The sequence below is a fragment of the Xenopus laevis genome, chromosome 7L (assembly GCF_017654675.1).
Source record: "Xenopus laevis strain J_2021 chromosome 7L, Xenopus_laevis_v10.1, whole genome shotgun sequence".
Lineage (NCBI taxonomy): Eukaryota > Metazoa > Chordata > Amphibia > Anura > Pipidae > Xenopus > Xenopus laevis.
The window spans coordinates 55040997-55055327 of record NC_054383.1 but is presented as its reverse complement, the minus strand read 5'-3'; the positions used below and the strand labels follow the sequence as shown (position 1 = coordinate 55055327).

Below are 14331 nucleotides of genomic sequence, written 5' to 3'. Positions count from 1 at the left end.
AGGGGATTTTATACATACCGGAAAATCCTTTTCTAGTAGGCCTGAACTGTCAGTGCAATAAGTCCCACCCAGGCTGATTTTAGTATGGGTCTGTGGACACAAAATGCTCTATATGCTACTAACTGTCTCTTGACCTTACATCCTACTTTTCTTAAACACGCCACCTCATTAAGCTATAAAAACACCCTGGCAATGGGAGGTGGAGCCACAACTTATCTACTAGGGGAGGGGGTCAAGAGCCTTATTCTTCTGTCCTGCCTCCAGAGATGAGATTGACATTAACCCACACGTTATACCTACTAGAAAAGGATTTTCTGGTATGTATAAAATCTCTTTATATAATTGTTCAAGAGGAACCAGCACTCCGTTTTTTTCGTGAATCATCAAATGTTTATTATAGAATCACTGTGCATCCAACGTTTCGGCCTCAGAGTCGGCAGATACATAGTAACTTCTAGTAATTCCTGCTAATTCAACTTACTGCTCCTTGCTTTCTGCAGCTTACCACTCAAATCAGCTACAAAACTTTGTATTACCATTGCCAATTATTCAATTGTGGGGTATGTCTTAAATGTTTTATTGATTTAAATCTATCAAGCAACTTTCCTACTGAAGGGTTGGTATGTCTATTTTATTGCCACATCTGGCTCAGTCCCATTAATTGTTTGATTACTGATGTTCTGTTAGATAACCAGACGGAGATTCTTCTGTCTTTAAACTTAATTAATCAAATTCCGGCCCTCACCCATGTGACCCCCTTGCTGTATATCAGGACATTCACTCTAGGGGAAGCATGGCAGGAGAGCTATGGCAGATGTAACAACTTAAAGTCCAGCAAGTTAAAGTACAAAAATTTTAAGCACAACATATAGAGTTAGACAGAATTGGATAGCAGTTGGATCAGAGTTGGATTGAAATCTCCAAGCAAACTTTAGACATCAAATCAGGACATAACTGCTCATCAATTTTCTATTAACAAGATAAGATGGATTATATCGTTCAACTATGTTTAATTTGATTGCTTTCTTTTTCTCTCTCTCCTCTATACTTCTGCATATATCCTCAACACTCCAACATCCATCAAACTATTCTGAAATTGTAATCTCCTCTTCACTGCTCCCATCACCCTCTCTCAATCTAAGCACCCTGTCTTGTATTGTTAAATCTCATCCCCTCTCAACCCTTTAAACAATACAATGCTTGCACTGTCAAATCTAGGTCACACCTTGTCTCACTTTCATTATTACTGTTACTTGCAGCTGGGGATATCTCACCAAACCCTGGTCCCACTCACTCATTCCTCCCCTCCCCTATACCCACTCTCAGGCATTTGACAATGTTTCCAGTCTCTAAAACTTTACACACTTCTAATCCTGCAAACCTTATTCACATAAAGCAGCACTCTCTCTGCCTTTCTCATGTGCCCTCTGGAATGCACAGTCAATCTGCAATAAACTCACAGCAGTCCATGATCTCTTTATACCCAATCCCTTCACCTTCTGGCTATCACTGAAACATGGCTCTCTCCCTCAGACACTGCTTTACCTGCTGCCCTCTGCTATGGAAGCTTCTCACATAGTCACACCCCTAGAATGGATGACCGTCATGGCGGTGGGGTAGGATTTCTTCCCTCCCCCAAATGTAGGTTTCAAAATCTAACCACACCAACTTCTCTCTCCTTCACTTCTTTTGAAGTCCACAGCATACATCTGTTTTCTCCAATCTCTCTGGGTGTTACTGTCATATATCGACCCCCTGGTCCCTATTCTACTTCCTTGGATCACTTTTCTGCTTGGCTTCCAAACTTTCTCTCCAGCGAGACACCTACTCTCATTTTAGGTGACTTCAACATCCCTATTGACAACCAGGCCCGGACTGGTAATGTATCCATTCGGGTAAATTCCCGAGGGACCACTCTATCCTGTATTGAAGTGGGCCACACGGCAGATGCATCGCTTATTTTAGAAAGAATGCCTGCTGTCTGCTTTAGGTATAAGGCTAGCATTTTAGGACAGGGGGAGGGCTGAGTCACGAGGGCGGAGACTGGAAGAAGATCTGTGGGCAGCCTCTTCTGATACGTATCATATGCTGAGAGTGCACGCAGGAGCGTGCATTCTCTTGATGCCTGCCCTCACAATTAGCTCAGCCCACCTCCTACCAGATTGATGGCCTGCTTGTGTTTGAGCGAGCAGCGCTCTACTCTTCAAAGGTACACATATTCATATAGGAGCAGTACAGCAGCGCTGACCTAAACTTGATTCTTATAGCATGAATCTTTTAATCAGCAATAAATTATGATCTGTCTTGTGGATTTGATCTGCTGTACCATTTAACTCTAAACAGCACGGGACAGGTAAAAGTGCGCACTTCTCTCAATAAAAGGATTGGGCTGCATTGAGCGCCTGTTGTCTGCTGCTCTGGAGAAGTGCACACTCTTATTGGAAGGCTGCTGTTTAAAGTTAACATGGGTCACAAGAAGGATCGTAAATTCTCTATGCATACTGGCTGCTGGAAAGGGGGGCTTTAAGGACACAAGACAGATGGTATTGTTGGCTATGCTTGCTGCTGTTTATGATTAACTGTTTCAGGGGAGTAGAGACAGAAGACAATAGTATTGTTCCCTATTCTGCTGTTTTAAAATTAACTGTTACATTACAGGGTATTGAGGCAGGAAACTATCCTATTGTTGCTTGCTGTATATGTTGGTGTATATGGGAGGTATATATCGGGGGATAGTGTAGGTAAGTGCAGCACAGAGTGTATATGGTGGATGGGAGGTATAGATAAGGATATTAGAATTCACTGAGGGGTTATGTGACCATATAAAGGCACAAGGCTGCAGGCTGAGTTATACAGGGAACTCTGAGTATCACTCATGTATTATAAGGGATAATGTACCCCCTACTGTAAATGATAAGGATATCAGAAGTCACTGAGGGGTTCTGTGACCATATAAAGGCACAAGGCTGCAGGCCGAGTTATAAAGGCAACTCTGAGTATCACTCATGTATTATAAATAATAATGTACCCCCTACTGTAAATGATAAGGATATTAGAAGTCACTAAGGGGTTGTTCTGTGACCATATAAAGGCACAAGGCTGCAGGCTGAGTTATACAGGGAACTCTGAGTATCACTCATGTATTATAAGGGATAATTTACCCCCTACTGTAAATGATAAGGATATTAGAAGTCAGGGGTTATGTGGAGATATATATATATATATATATATATATATATATATATATATATAATGCACAAGTAAGATCCGCACTCACAGGTTCCCTCGGTTTTTACAATAGTCGCGTTTCAGTGATAGGGTGGATACGTCATCTTCAAATGGCTAAATTTTCCCGCCAAATCTAGGTATTTAAGCATTTTGTATTAATGTATTTGATACTTTGAGAAAGGCCTCGGAGGAGGCCGAAACGTTAGACTCCTACAATAAATTTTTCATTATTTCCATAAGTCCTGTGAGTGCGGATCTTACTTGTGCATTAGAGATTTAAATATTCGATACTGCACCCAGGCATCTGAAACTATGTGTCGAGAGTGCCGGCTTCACCACGAACTGCATTTGACCAAATTAAGCTGGGCACCCGTGAGTTTTGTGATGTGAAAACCAGTGAAGTTTACAAAATGCGTATATTTGGATTTGCTGGGTTATTGCAATTTGGACTGAGATTTCTCCCACAAAACTCTAATGGTCCTGAGTGGGGACACGATACCCGATACTTTGAACAACCATGGAGTTCCTTTATGACCACACCACACTCAACGTTTACTACCCGCAGTTGAAAGGGTGAGTTTGACTGAGAATCAGAAACTAATGATGTCTTTTAATCATTACTGACAAGTGGAGAGGTCAGCGGTATGAGTGAACCTGCCCCGGGAGAAGCCCCAGGTCATCGCTATTACCCACCTGCGATAGCTGCAACAGCTTGCGAGGGCCCGCATTTCGGATTCAATATAGCGAGGGGAGTTCAGACTCAACAAGCATGCAGTGCAGAGCACATGGACCCGGGCAATCCATTTTCGGCCAACAGGCTATGTCCCGCTTGACGCTTCCGGTTCGTGAGGACCTGAGTGAAGCTCCTTTTCCTGCTTTAGAGATCGTTTTATCGATCCGGAAAAACCACACTAATGGAACATTTCCAGTGACCTCATACATTGTTCGGCTGTACAGTGAGTAAGTGGAGGATATGCCATCCGTGACTAACTACTATATACCCCAAGAATTTTTTAACTGAACAGTGATTGACACATTTGATTGGGACTAATGAACTTTGGGCGTTAAGGTGTCTTAAGAAGTTGTTTTATATTTTTTATATATTTTACATACTTCACATTTTTTCATTTATTTTTAAATGATCTTGTTGAGAGCTACTTGTTATATTTTGTGTGTACTTTTGATTGTAGCAGCTCGATTAGGGACATACACTTTAGGAAATTTGATTTAGATATTTAAATATTAAATTCTTAATTGATTCACACGTGGGATCCGGATATAGATGGAACACATCCATTTTGATATGGTTGGGCATGTAATATGCATTTATAGAGCGATACACTTTATTAATGAGGTGGTTATTGACACGTCACGGGAGGAACACAATGTAAATTTATGCCCTTTCTCACGTAGATTCTTTAGGTGATATCAATTGTCAAATTAGTTCAGAGACGGAGTGGGGGTAGAGCATTTGGTTACCACGACATTAGGTGGCATATAGAGAGTTAATTAATCACCAGGAGAGTGGGGTTGTGGCCCGTAGGTTTTTACAATAGATCCAAGGAGATGTTAACTAGATTCGGATATTAGAATAAGAATAATGATGTTACCTATTCAGAGTAAGCCCCAGAGAGGACCTTCCACCTGAGTTCAAACTATTGATACTTTGTGCAACATATAGAAACAGTGCAAATAGCTACGGTAATATATTGGGATAAAAACTCACTGTTGCAAAATTCCTTGATTTTAACCTGTTTTTAAACTTTTTTGTATTGTGAATGTATTTCTGTATAGTCTTGATGGGATAATAGTTCAATATATGAGGTTTTTACAATAGTCGCGTTTCAGTGATGGGGTGGATACATCATCTTCAAATGGCTAAATTTTCCCGCCAAATCTAGGTATTTAAGCATTTTGTATTAATGTATTTGATACTTTGAAAAAGGCCTCGGAGGAGGCCAAAACGTTAGTCTCCTACAATAAATTTTTCATTATTTCCATAAGTCCTGTGAGTGCGGATCTTACTTGTGCATTAGAGATTTAAATATTCGATACTGCACCCAGGCATCTGAAACTATGTGTCGAGAGTGCCGGCTTCACCACGAACTATATATATCTATATATATATATATATATATATATATATATATATATATATATATATATATATATATATATCTTGGTAGCGAGTCCACTCCCTATTTTTTATGATAGCACCTCCTGGGGTTTCTAATATGACTCTGGTTACAATAAGTTTTAGGATATTTAATACCGATTGAGTATACGTATACACCTTAGGTATTGGGAATTAATCATGTTTTTAGTTTTTTGGTGCTTTGGTTGTTTGTTCTTTTTGCTTTTTGTTATTCTGTATTTGTTTCTCTTTTTTTAGTGACCTCTTCCGATGGGGTTGGATGGGGACACGTCAGTATGGGTGATTTTGGATACGTTTGATACGGTGAACAATTATATACATGAACCTGATAGATCCACTACCTATGAGCGTTACAAGATTTCTCGTCTGATGACACGGCAATATGGGAGACGGGTTGTTTCTGCAGTTCGTGTAGATATCTACAGGAGCTCGCTGGATACGTTGTGAGTGTCAGCTGATGGATTTACAACTCCACACAGGACGGAGTTAACGCCCGTACAGATCCAGAGGAATGAATGAACTTGATATCCTATTGCATGCTAGCACGCGATTGACGCACTAACAGTGCGCGCAATGTCTCTGTGGGTAGCTTTGATAAAGCGAGCACGGGGTTAGGTAATCTGGCACTGGGTGATCCGATGAATTTTGGTCCAACTGAGATCGTGGGATTGGAGTGGATTTCTTTGCACACAGCGGCATTAAGCAGGGTTGACACTGTAATGGCTCGATATACGGTCACGGCGGTGATGGCTACACAGGAGCGGTAAGCTTGTTTTGGATCAGCCCTTTAAGCTGATCAGTAGTCTTTTAGGATTTGTATTCAACGGTGTTTTACTAACAGTATATAACATGATCCACGACAGGCACTATTTAGCACTATTTATTACTAGTGTGCGGACACTTGGTCTTATCACAACACTGTATCGGGGCACTATTGGAGGCATTGATGTGACTCTTACTTCGATACTTTTTACCATATAGGGTTTACTTCATTGACTAAAATGATACATATGTTACAATTGTTTATTGAAGTTTTACGGAGTCTTTTAGGTGGGGGAAGTATTCTATTAGTATAATTACAAGTATACACGTCAGAGTGGGAGGGTTTGTGATATTTTCGCGCCATGGGTGGGGTATTTATGGGCAAATGTTTTAATGTTTTGTTACTTTGACAAAGGCTGGTGTGGCAGCCGAAACGTTAGTGTGTCCTAATAAATTCATTACTTTACTATAAGTCCTGAGTCGTGCGGCTTCTTTGGAGGAGGATTGTATGCAGTGCTACGAGGCACGCACCCAGGCCCTGAATGAACATTTTTCGTGAGTGCTGGGATTTTGGGGAAGTATATATATATATCTATATATCTATATATATATATATATATATATATATATATATATATATATATATATATATATAAAATATGCATGTGTATAGGTAAAAGACTAGCACGCATTTGTGGGCTGCTTTGATTTTTTTGCCAGGGCTGCTTTTTACTCCGAGTTCGGCCCTGTTGACAACGCTGCTTCTCCTGCTACCTCTTAACTCCTCTCTCTAACAACTTAATTTGGTCTCTCTCAGTGGACCGACTCACCTACCCACATCGAGGGTCATGCTCTTGATCTTATATGCCACTCGTGCCACCCATACAACCTTACTAACTCTCCTTACCCTCTATCTGACCATCACATCCTCTCCTTTCAGATAACACTTTCACCTGCACTATCACAACCATCTCTCTCTACCCACATGTACAGAAACCTTAACGCCTTTGATCCACAACAATTATCAACAGTATCGGCACAACCCATCTCTCATATTAACAATCTTTACTGTCCCAAATTCATGCTCTCCTGCTACAATCGAGTTCTATCATTAGCTAAAGAACAATACTTCTCTTCTTTAATCTCCACTCTGTCCTCTAAACCACAGCGAGTGTTTGCCACATTTAACTCACTCCTATGCCCCCCTCCACCCATTAATGTAACTGCCCAAGATCTTGCTAATTTCTTTAATGAAAAAATCAATCTCATTAGGCCCAGTATACTGTCTGACAACAATCTCAGACTAACGTGCAGTCCACTCACATCCACTTTGCACTCCTTTACCCCTGCAACACTAGATTAAGTTAGCAAACTTCTAGCCTGCTCAAAACCCACAACCTGTTCCCTTGACCCCATACCCTCTCACCTCCTCTATGCAATCTCTGATACACTCTCTCCTGCACTTACCCACCTATTTAATCTTTCACTCTCTATTGGTATTTTTCCAACCTTATACAAACAAGCACTAAACACTCCTATCCTCAAAAAACCTTCCCTTGATCCCAGCTCTCCCGCTAACTATTGTCCAGTTTCCCTTCTTCCATTCGCATCCAAATTACTAGAAAGGCTTGTTTACAAATGCCTGATCCAGCATCTCACTCACAACTCCCTTCTTGACCCCCTGCAATCTGGCTTCCGCCCAACACACTCAACTGAAACTGCACTCACCAAAGTAATGTTTATATATTTTATATTTTTTAAATCTGGAACGGTCTATTTCCTATGATCTTCTACTGGCAAAGTCTAAAGGTCACGATTCCATACGCATTCTTCTAGATCTCTCTGCAGCCTTTGACATAGTTGACCGCACACTCCTCCTAGATATTCTATACTCAGTTGGCATTGGTGACACTGCTCTTTCATGGTTTACATCTTATCTGTCTGACCGTTCCTTTAATGTTGCCTTCTCTAACTCTACTTCTACTACGTTCCCTCTCTCTGTCGTAGTTCCTGAAGGCTCTGTTCTAGGCCCCCTGCTGTTCTCGCTCTATACAACTTCGCTAGGAAAACGTATTCAGTCGTTTGGACTTCAGTATCACCTTTATGCTGATGACACCCAATTCTACTTGTCTACTCCTGATCTTTCTAATTCTGTTCTTTCCCAAGTTACAGATTGTCTTTCTGCTGTCTCCTCCTGGGTGTCACAGCGCCACCTGAAACTGAACCTCTCAAAAACAGAACTCATTATATTTCCTCCAAGATCTTCCTCTGTCCCTCAGATTTCAATCACAGTAAACATCACCACATTTCATTTCACCGCAAAGGCACGTTGCCTAGTAGTTATCCTAGACTCGCATCTGTCTTTTTCACCACACATTCAAACACTTTCAAAATCTTGTCGTATTCAACTGCGCAACATTGCCCAAATACGACCATATCTCAGTTCAGAATCAACTAAAACACTGATTCAGTCTCTCATCATCTCCCACCTTGATTACTGCAACCTACTCCTTGCAGGTATTCCAACAAGTCACCTTTCACAACTCCAATCTGTTCTAAATGCGGCTGCTAGACTCATTCATCTATCTCACCGCTCAACATCAGCTGCTCCCATATGCATGTCCCTTCACTGGCTCCCAATCTCCCCTAGAATCAAATTCAAATTACTAACACTCACATTCAAGGCCTTAATAATGAAGCCCCTCCCTATATTTCATCTCTGATCTTCAAATACACTCCTTCACTAAACCTTTGCTCTGCATCTGATCTTCGCCTCGCTTCTCCTCTCATCACTTCTGCCCATTCTCGTCTACAAGACTTCTCTTGGGCTTCTGCTTTTCTCTGGAACTCTCTGCCTTGAGCTGTCAGACTTTCTCCTTCTTTCCAAACTTTCAAGAACTCCTTAAAGACCCACCTGTTTAAAGAAGCTTATTCAATGTACCTTAATTAATTAATCATTGCTGTATTATAAATCACAAAATTGTTTCTAAAATCCTAATGTCTCAATTGTATCCTAACCTTTAGTTTGTAAACTCTAATTTGTAGGGCCCTCTAATCCTATTGTACTCTGTAACCCTTGTTTGTTACCCACCATTTATTCCCTGTTTGTTATAACTAAGGTAAAGCACTGCGTATCTTGTCGGCACTATATAAATAAATGATGATTATGATAACTTCACCTGTAAATAAAAAAGGCTTTTTTTTAGCCCATTTGCAACATATGTTTCAATATCTAAAAAAACCAGACATATGTAATTGTTTCATATTTCAAATATCACAATACTGCCTATTTAGTTGGGGAAAGCTATTCTTAAGGCAGAAAGCAGCTAAACACCTGTTGTTCATTAAACCCCTTGGGTGCCATGCAATCAAATTCATGGATCCTGTGCCACGTAGCCTTTTTTCAATTTCCACCATTGCTACTCAGCAGCTAGTTTATATGAACTATAGTAGTGTTTCTGAAGCAAACAGATCAGTTGTACCAGTGCAGGGCAACACTACATTATATTCTCATTACTTTAAAACACTTTCATTTTTTGGTATTACTGTTCCTTTAAACAAAGAAAGGATGGCGATGCACAGATCAAGCATAAGAGTGGCATTGGATCCAGATAGAGCAAAAAAAAGTAAAAAGAAAACACAGGATATTTTCCAACAACTGGTGGAAAAACATTGTGCGGATACTAGACATAGCCCAGCATTGTTCAGATGCATGTCAATTGAACATGTACCCAAAAGAACGAGAGGTGGTTACTATGACAATATGTTACTAAAAAGGGAACCATTCTGTCCTTTAAAAAAAAGGGGATGCATTCTGGTTCCATGAATTCAATTGCGTGGCAAATTGTTTTATAATTGGGAGTCCATACATCTGATTTCCGTATATCTTTAGACATAGCCAGAGGGACATGCCCCGGTTCCAAAGACAATCAGCACACAAAAATTTATAACAAAAGATATATGTCCCAAGGCTTATATTCAGTAAAAATAAATTATTTATTAGTAGTCACATTTTAAAAAGTTTTTGATACATACTGACCCCACATGGCCCACCTTATTCGTTTCGTACCCTCTGGCACTTAGTCATAGGTGTCTCTATCAGCAGCATGTTCCACACAAAATTTTAACTCAGGTAATCCCTACCATTTTTTCTGAAAACCAATCAAATATTAAAGGGGGGATTAACCCTTAAAACAAATCAAGAGTCAAAGGGGATTAACCCTGTTTACTCTATATGTAATTACAGATTTGCCTCTATGGGGCATTCGTATCGTATCTTTCGCAGCATGTATCAACAGCTCAAGTTTCATTTTAGTTTCAACATGTCTAATCTATTGTAATTTGACGTAGTCCCTTAAAAATGTATACATCTCAAAGTCATCAAGAAAAATTTATATATAGATCACTGTTGCATAAATAACCAATGCAATAAATGCTTTGCACAAATAGCCAGTTCCATAAATATATTTAGATTATAAACTGTAAAAGCCATCACTAATTCCTTCTGTTAGCACTTCTCTAATAAAAATTGTTTATTCTATTGGCCATTCTCCAAAAAAGGTGTTTCCCACATTTCAAACAGATCTCTATTTTTGTATATTCAGGTATAACAAATGACATTGAATTCATGATTAAGTCCTGATGGCAGACGTGTACCCAGGTGAAAAATCCAAAACACTTCTCTCCTTTCTAAAACGCTTAAGTGATCACCTCCTCTCACTCCCAATCTTACTCTTTCTATCCCTTGGATGGAAAAGCAATCTATGTCCCCTCCATTACATGCTGTAAAATGTCTGGTGATATTGCTTTTTTCAGCAGCTGCAATTTCATCCGACAGTTGGATCAATGTAGTTGTAACATGCGATTTCTCCTTCACTTCCGTTCTCAGTAAACCATCCAACACGTCGCATGTGTTTAGTCTCATTGTGACGTGTCGGGTCAGAACGCATCATAGAGTCCTGCCCTAAATAGGCAGTATTGTGATATTTGAAATATGCAACAATTACAAATATCTGTTTTTTAGATATTGAAACATATGTTGCAAATGGGCTAAAAAAAAGCCTTTTTTATTTACAGGTGAAGTTACTATGTATCTGCCGACTCTGGAAACTTAGTAAGCAATGTTTGAACTTTTAAAAAAAGTTTTTTCATTGAACTAAATACATGGACTATATGCACTGTTATATGCTGACACCTAGTGGCATAATTTAGAATATGTCTTCTATGTATATATATTTGAATTAATTGCACTTTATCATCATGATGATGTCATGTTGGCGCCTTTTTGGAGGGGGTTATGGGTATATATTGTTGAATCATCACTTGCCACTTTATCCTTGATAGTGGGGCTGAAATATTGGATGCACAGTGATACTATAATAAGCATTTGATGACTATGAAGATTTTCATTCATCCAGGTCATGGTATATCTAGTATAAGTAAATCTAAATCAACTGGATTTACTGAGTAATTATTGAAGATGTTTCACTACTCATCTGAACAGCTTCTTCAGTTCAACTGACTGGTGTTGGAAGTTCTCACCATATATAAAATCTTCCACTAATCCAATCACAATGGCACATTGTAACTCTTGAGGTGACTTCTGAGATTTACAGAGGTGTTGATTCTGTGTGGTTACTGTGATAGGATTATCCAATGTGTCATGTAACTCCTAGAAACAGGCGTTACTTGTGAGAGTTGCATGAATGGATGTGTGAAGTGTTCTGAATCCGCCATATCCGAATATTCTAAAACTGGTTAGGGAATATGAAAGAACAGCAAGAAAACGGGCGGACTATCGAAACCATCTACAATTTAATCTCAGATGCAGACATCAGGGACTCGCCGTCACCCCTTGTAGCCTATGCCTGGGTTCCACCGTAAAATGTCACAGAGCCAACAAGATTTTACAAAAAGCCCAAAAACATCTACTAAATGAACAAGTCAGACAGATCAACTTTACCATTGATGCCCTTATAGGGGAAGGAAACCTAGTTGGTGCAAAAACCCTCCCCCCTCCAGTGTGTTGCCCACCCTCCCTCCTCCCCCCTGGCCTTCCCGTCCTGCTGGGCAAATGCCCCTAACTTGTTACTTACCCTTCTGCGCAGGTCCAGTCCAGGGAGTTCACAGACGACATCTTCTTCCACGTGATCTTCTTCCTGCTGATAGCTGTGGCTACCAGTTTTTGATTGATAGCTGTGGCTACCAGTCAAAATAATTAAATAAAAATAAAGAGCTAAACCTATGTGTTGCAAATATATATTACTCCTCCCTATTTCTGGTCCAGTGGTTTAACCCCTTGTAAGCTTATGACTTCATTCCCTCAACGTAACTAACCAGAGCATTAACTCCATGGTTGCTAAGGTCACTAGTGTTAGTAACTCCTTTTTTTTTGTCTTATATTATGCCTCACGAACTGTATTGCTCCTAGGGTCTTAGAGGGTTATTTTGTGGTGTTTCTATTAATACTGGGATTATATCATCAACATCAACCATCTCCAATTAATTACACAATTTAACATCTAATATATGTGATGCATAACATGCCCCACTGAACAAGGCCTATATACTGTGAACCAGTGTAAAGTGACATACAATATATCCACCAATGTGAAAAGCAGCCACCTGCAAGTGTAACCACCTAATCAAGATACCCTATGATATGTGGCAATGTGTTTTGTAACTATTTTATTTGTTTTTTTAATTTTTTATAATTATTAACTATAATTTCCACGTTATCTAATGCATAGTGGTAATTCTTAATGCCAAACACATCAAACATATATATCTGTAGTGCAACTAGCAGTATCTATGATTAATAAAGAAAGAAAAAGAAAAAATAGAAAAAGTAAAAAAAAACTGCAGGAGCATAAAAAATGATACAACAAATGCACAAAAAAATAAAAAAAGATATGTATCAAAAATATAAAAAATGTCCCTATGTTCATGTTGTCCCTTATGGTAGAGCCCTACAGACAAATCAGCAGCGCCAATTGGAGTTGGATCATTCCTTACTGCAGAGGAGTAGTGCCCCTAATGATGAAAAGTGTCCCCACATAATCAAGGGATCCCTACATTATGTTAAAGTACAGCTGGAGATCGAGCTTTGCTCGCCTACCCCACAGCCAGCAAGTATCAAAACATTGTTGTATAGGCATAGTCCTATGTCTAAGTCACGTCGTGGAACGATCCACCCACACATCTGCGGATTCTTTTGGAGGTATTGTGGAAATTTTGTTGTTTCTGCACCCAGGCATACTTACTAACTTTGTTGTGAGTGCTGGTAGCCCCGTAGAATGTACTTGCCAATTATTACTACCGTGCACCCGTGTTTATTGTTTGAAATTTGGACTCTAATAATTTGCTTAAACCAATCTGTAAATAAATTATAATCTTACATTAATGTATTGATACAATATTTGTTGCTATTTTGAGAATTGTTTTTAACTTTTAATGTTTTTATGGATAACAATGTTGGTAAATTATTTGGGGAACATATTTGAGAAAACAGCATTGTATCACATAGCAGGAATGTTTTTTACGTATCATACGTATAAATCTCATTCTATCCAGAAATTCATGTTCTATGGGAGGTCTAGGGGCCTTCCATTGTTTTGCTATCAGACCCCTTGCCGCCGTCCAAATATGATTAACCGTCCTCTGAGATGGGTTTTTAATTTTGGGATTCTATCTCCTAAGATAAATACCATTGGGTCTAGTTTTACTGGTACCATTGTCACCCTTTCTATGTATCCCTTGACCATCTTCCAATATCTATCTAGTTTGACACCCCCAAAACATATGTAATAGAGAACCCTCTTGTTCTTCACACCTCCAGCACACTGGGGTGGAGGTATTTGGGAACAATTTGTGTAGCAGTAATGGGGTACGATACCAACCCATGATGATCTTATAAATGTTTTCCCTGACCGAGGCACATATTGATGTTTCCCCCACATTTTCCCAAATTTTCTCCCATCTTGGGATTGTGTTCTCCGTGTTCAGGGCCTCTTGCCAGCGAGTCTTATACTTATGTGGAGTTTGTGCTAAATCTATCTTATTAATAGTATAATACCAACATGTGATCAGCCGTTTTTGCTGTGGGAATTGTTTACATAGTTTCAAAATAGGATGGAGTGAAGGGAGCAATAAATCTGGATAAACTGTGCATAGAGTCTCAATTGTAG

General features: G+C 39.5%; 1 long non-coding RNA gene across 1 annotated transcript; it reads left to right on the top strand.

Annotated features, from left to right (window-relative positions):
- Positions 1-3204: 3204 nt before the first annotated feature.
- On the top strand, positions 3205-6617 carry LOC121395438. The gene is made up of 2 exons (XR_005962489.1): positions 3205-4188; positions 5621-6617. It is a non-coding gene; the product is annotated as an uncharacterized LOC121395438 (long non-coding RNA).
- Positions 6618-14331: the final 7714 nt, after the last annotated feature.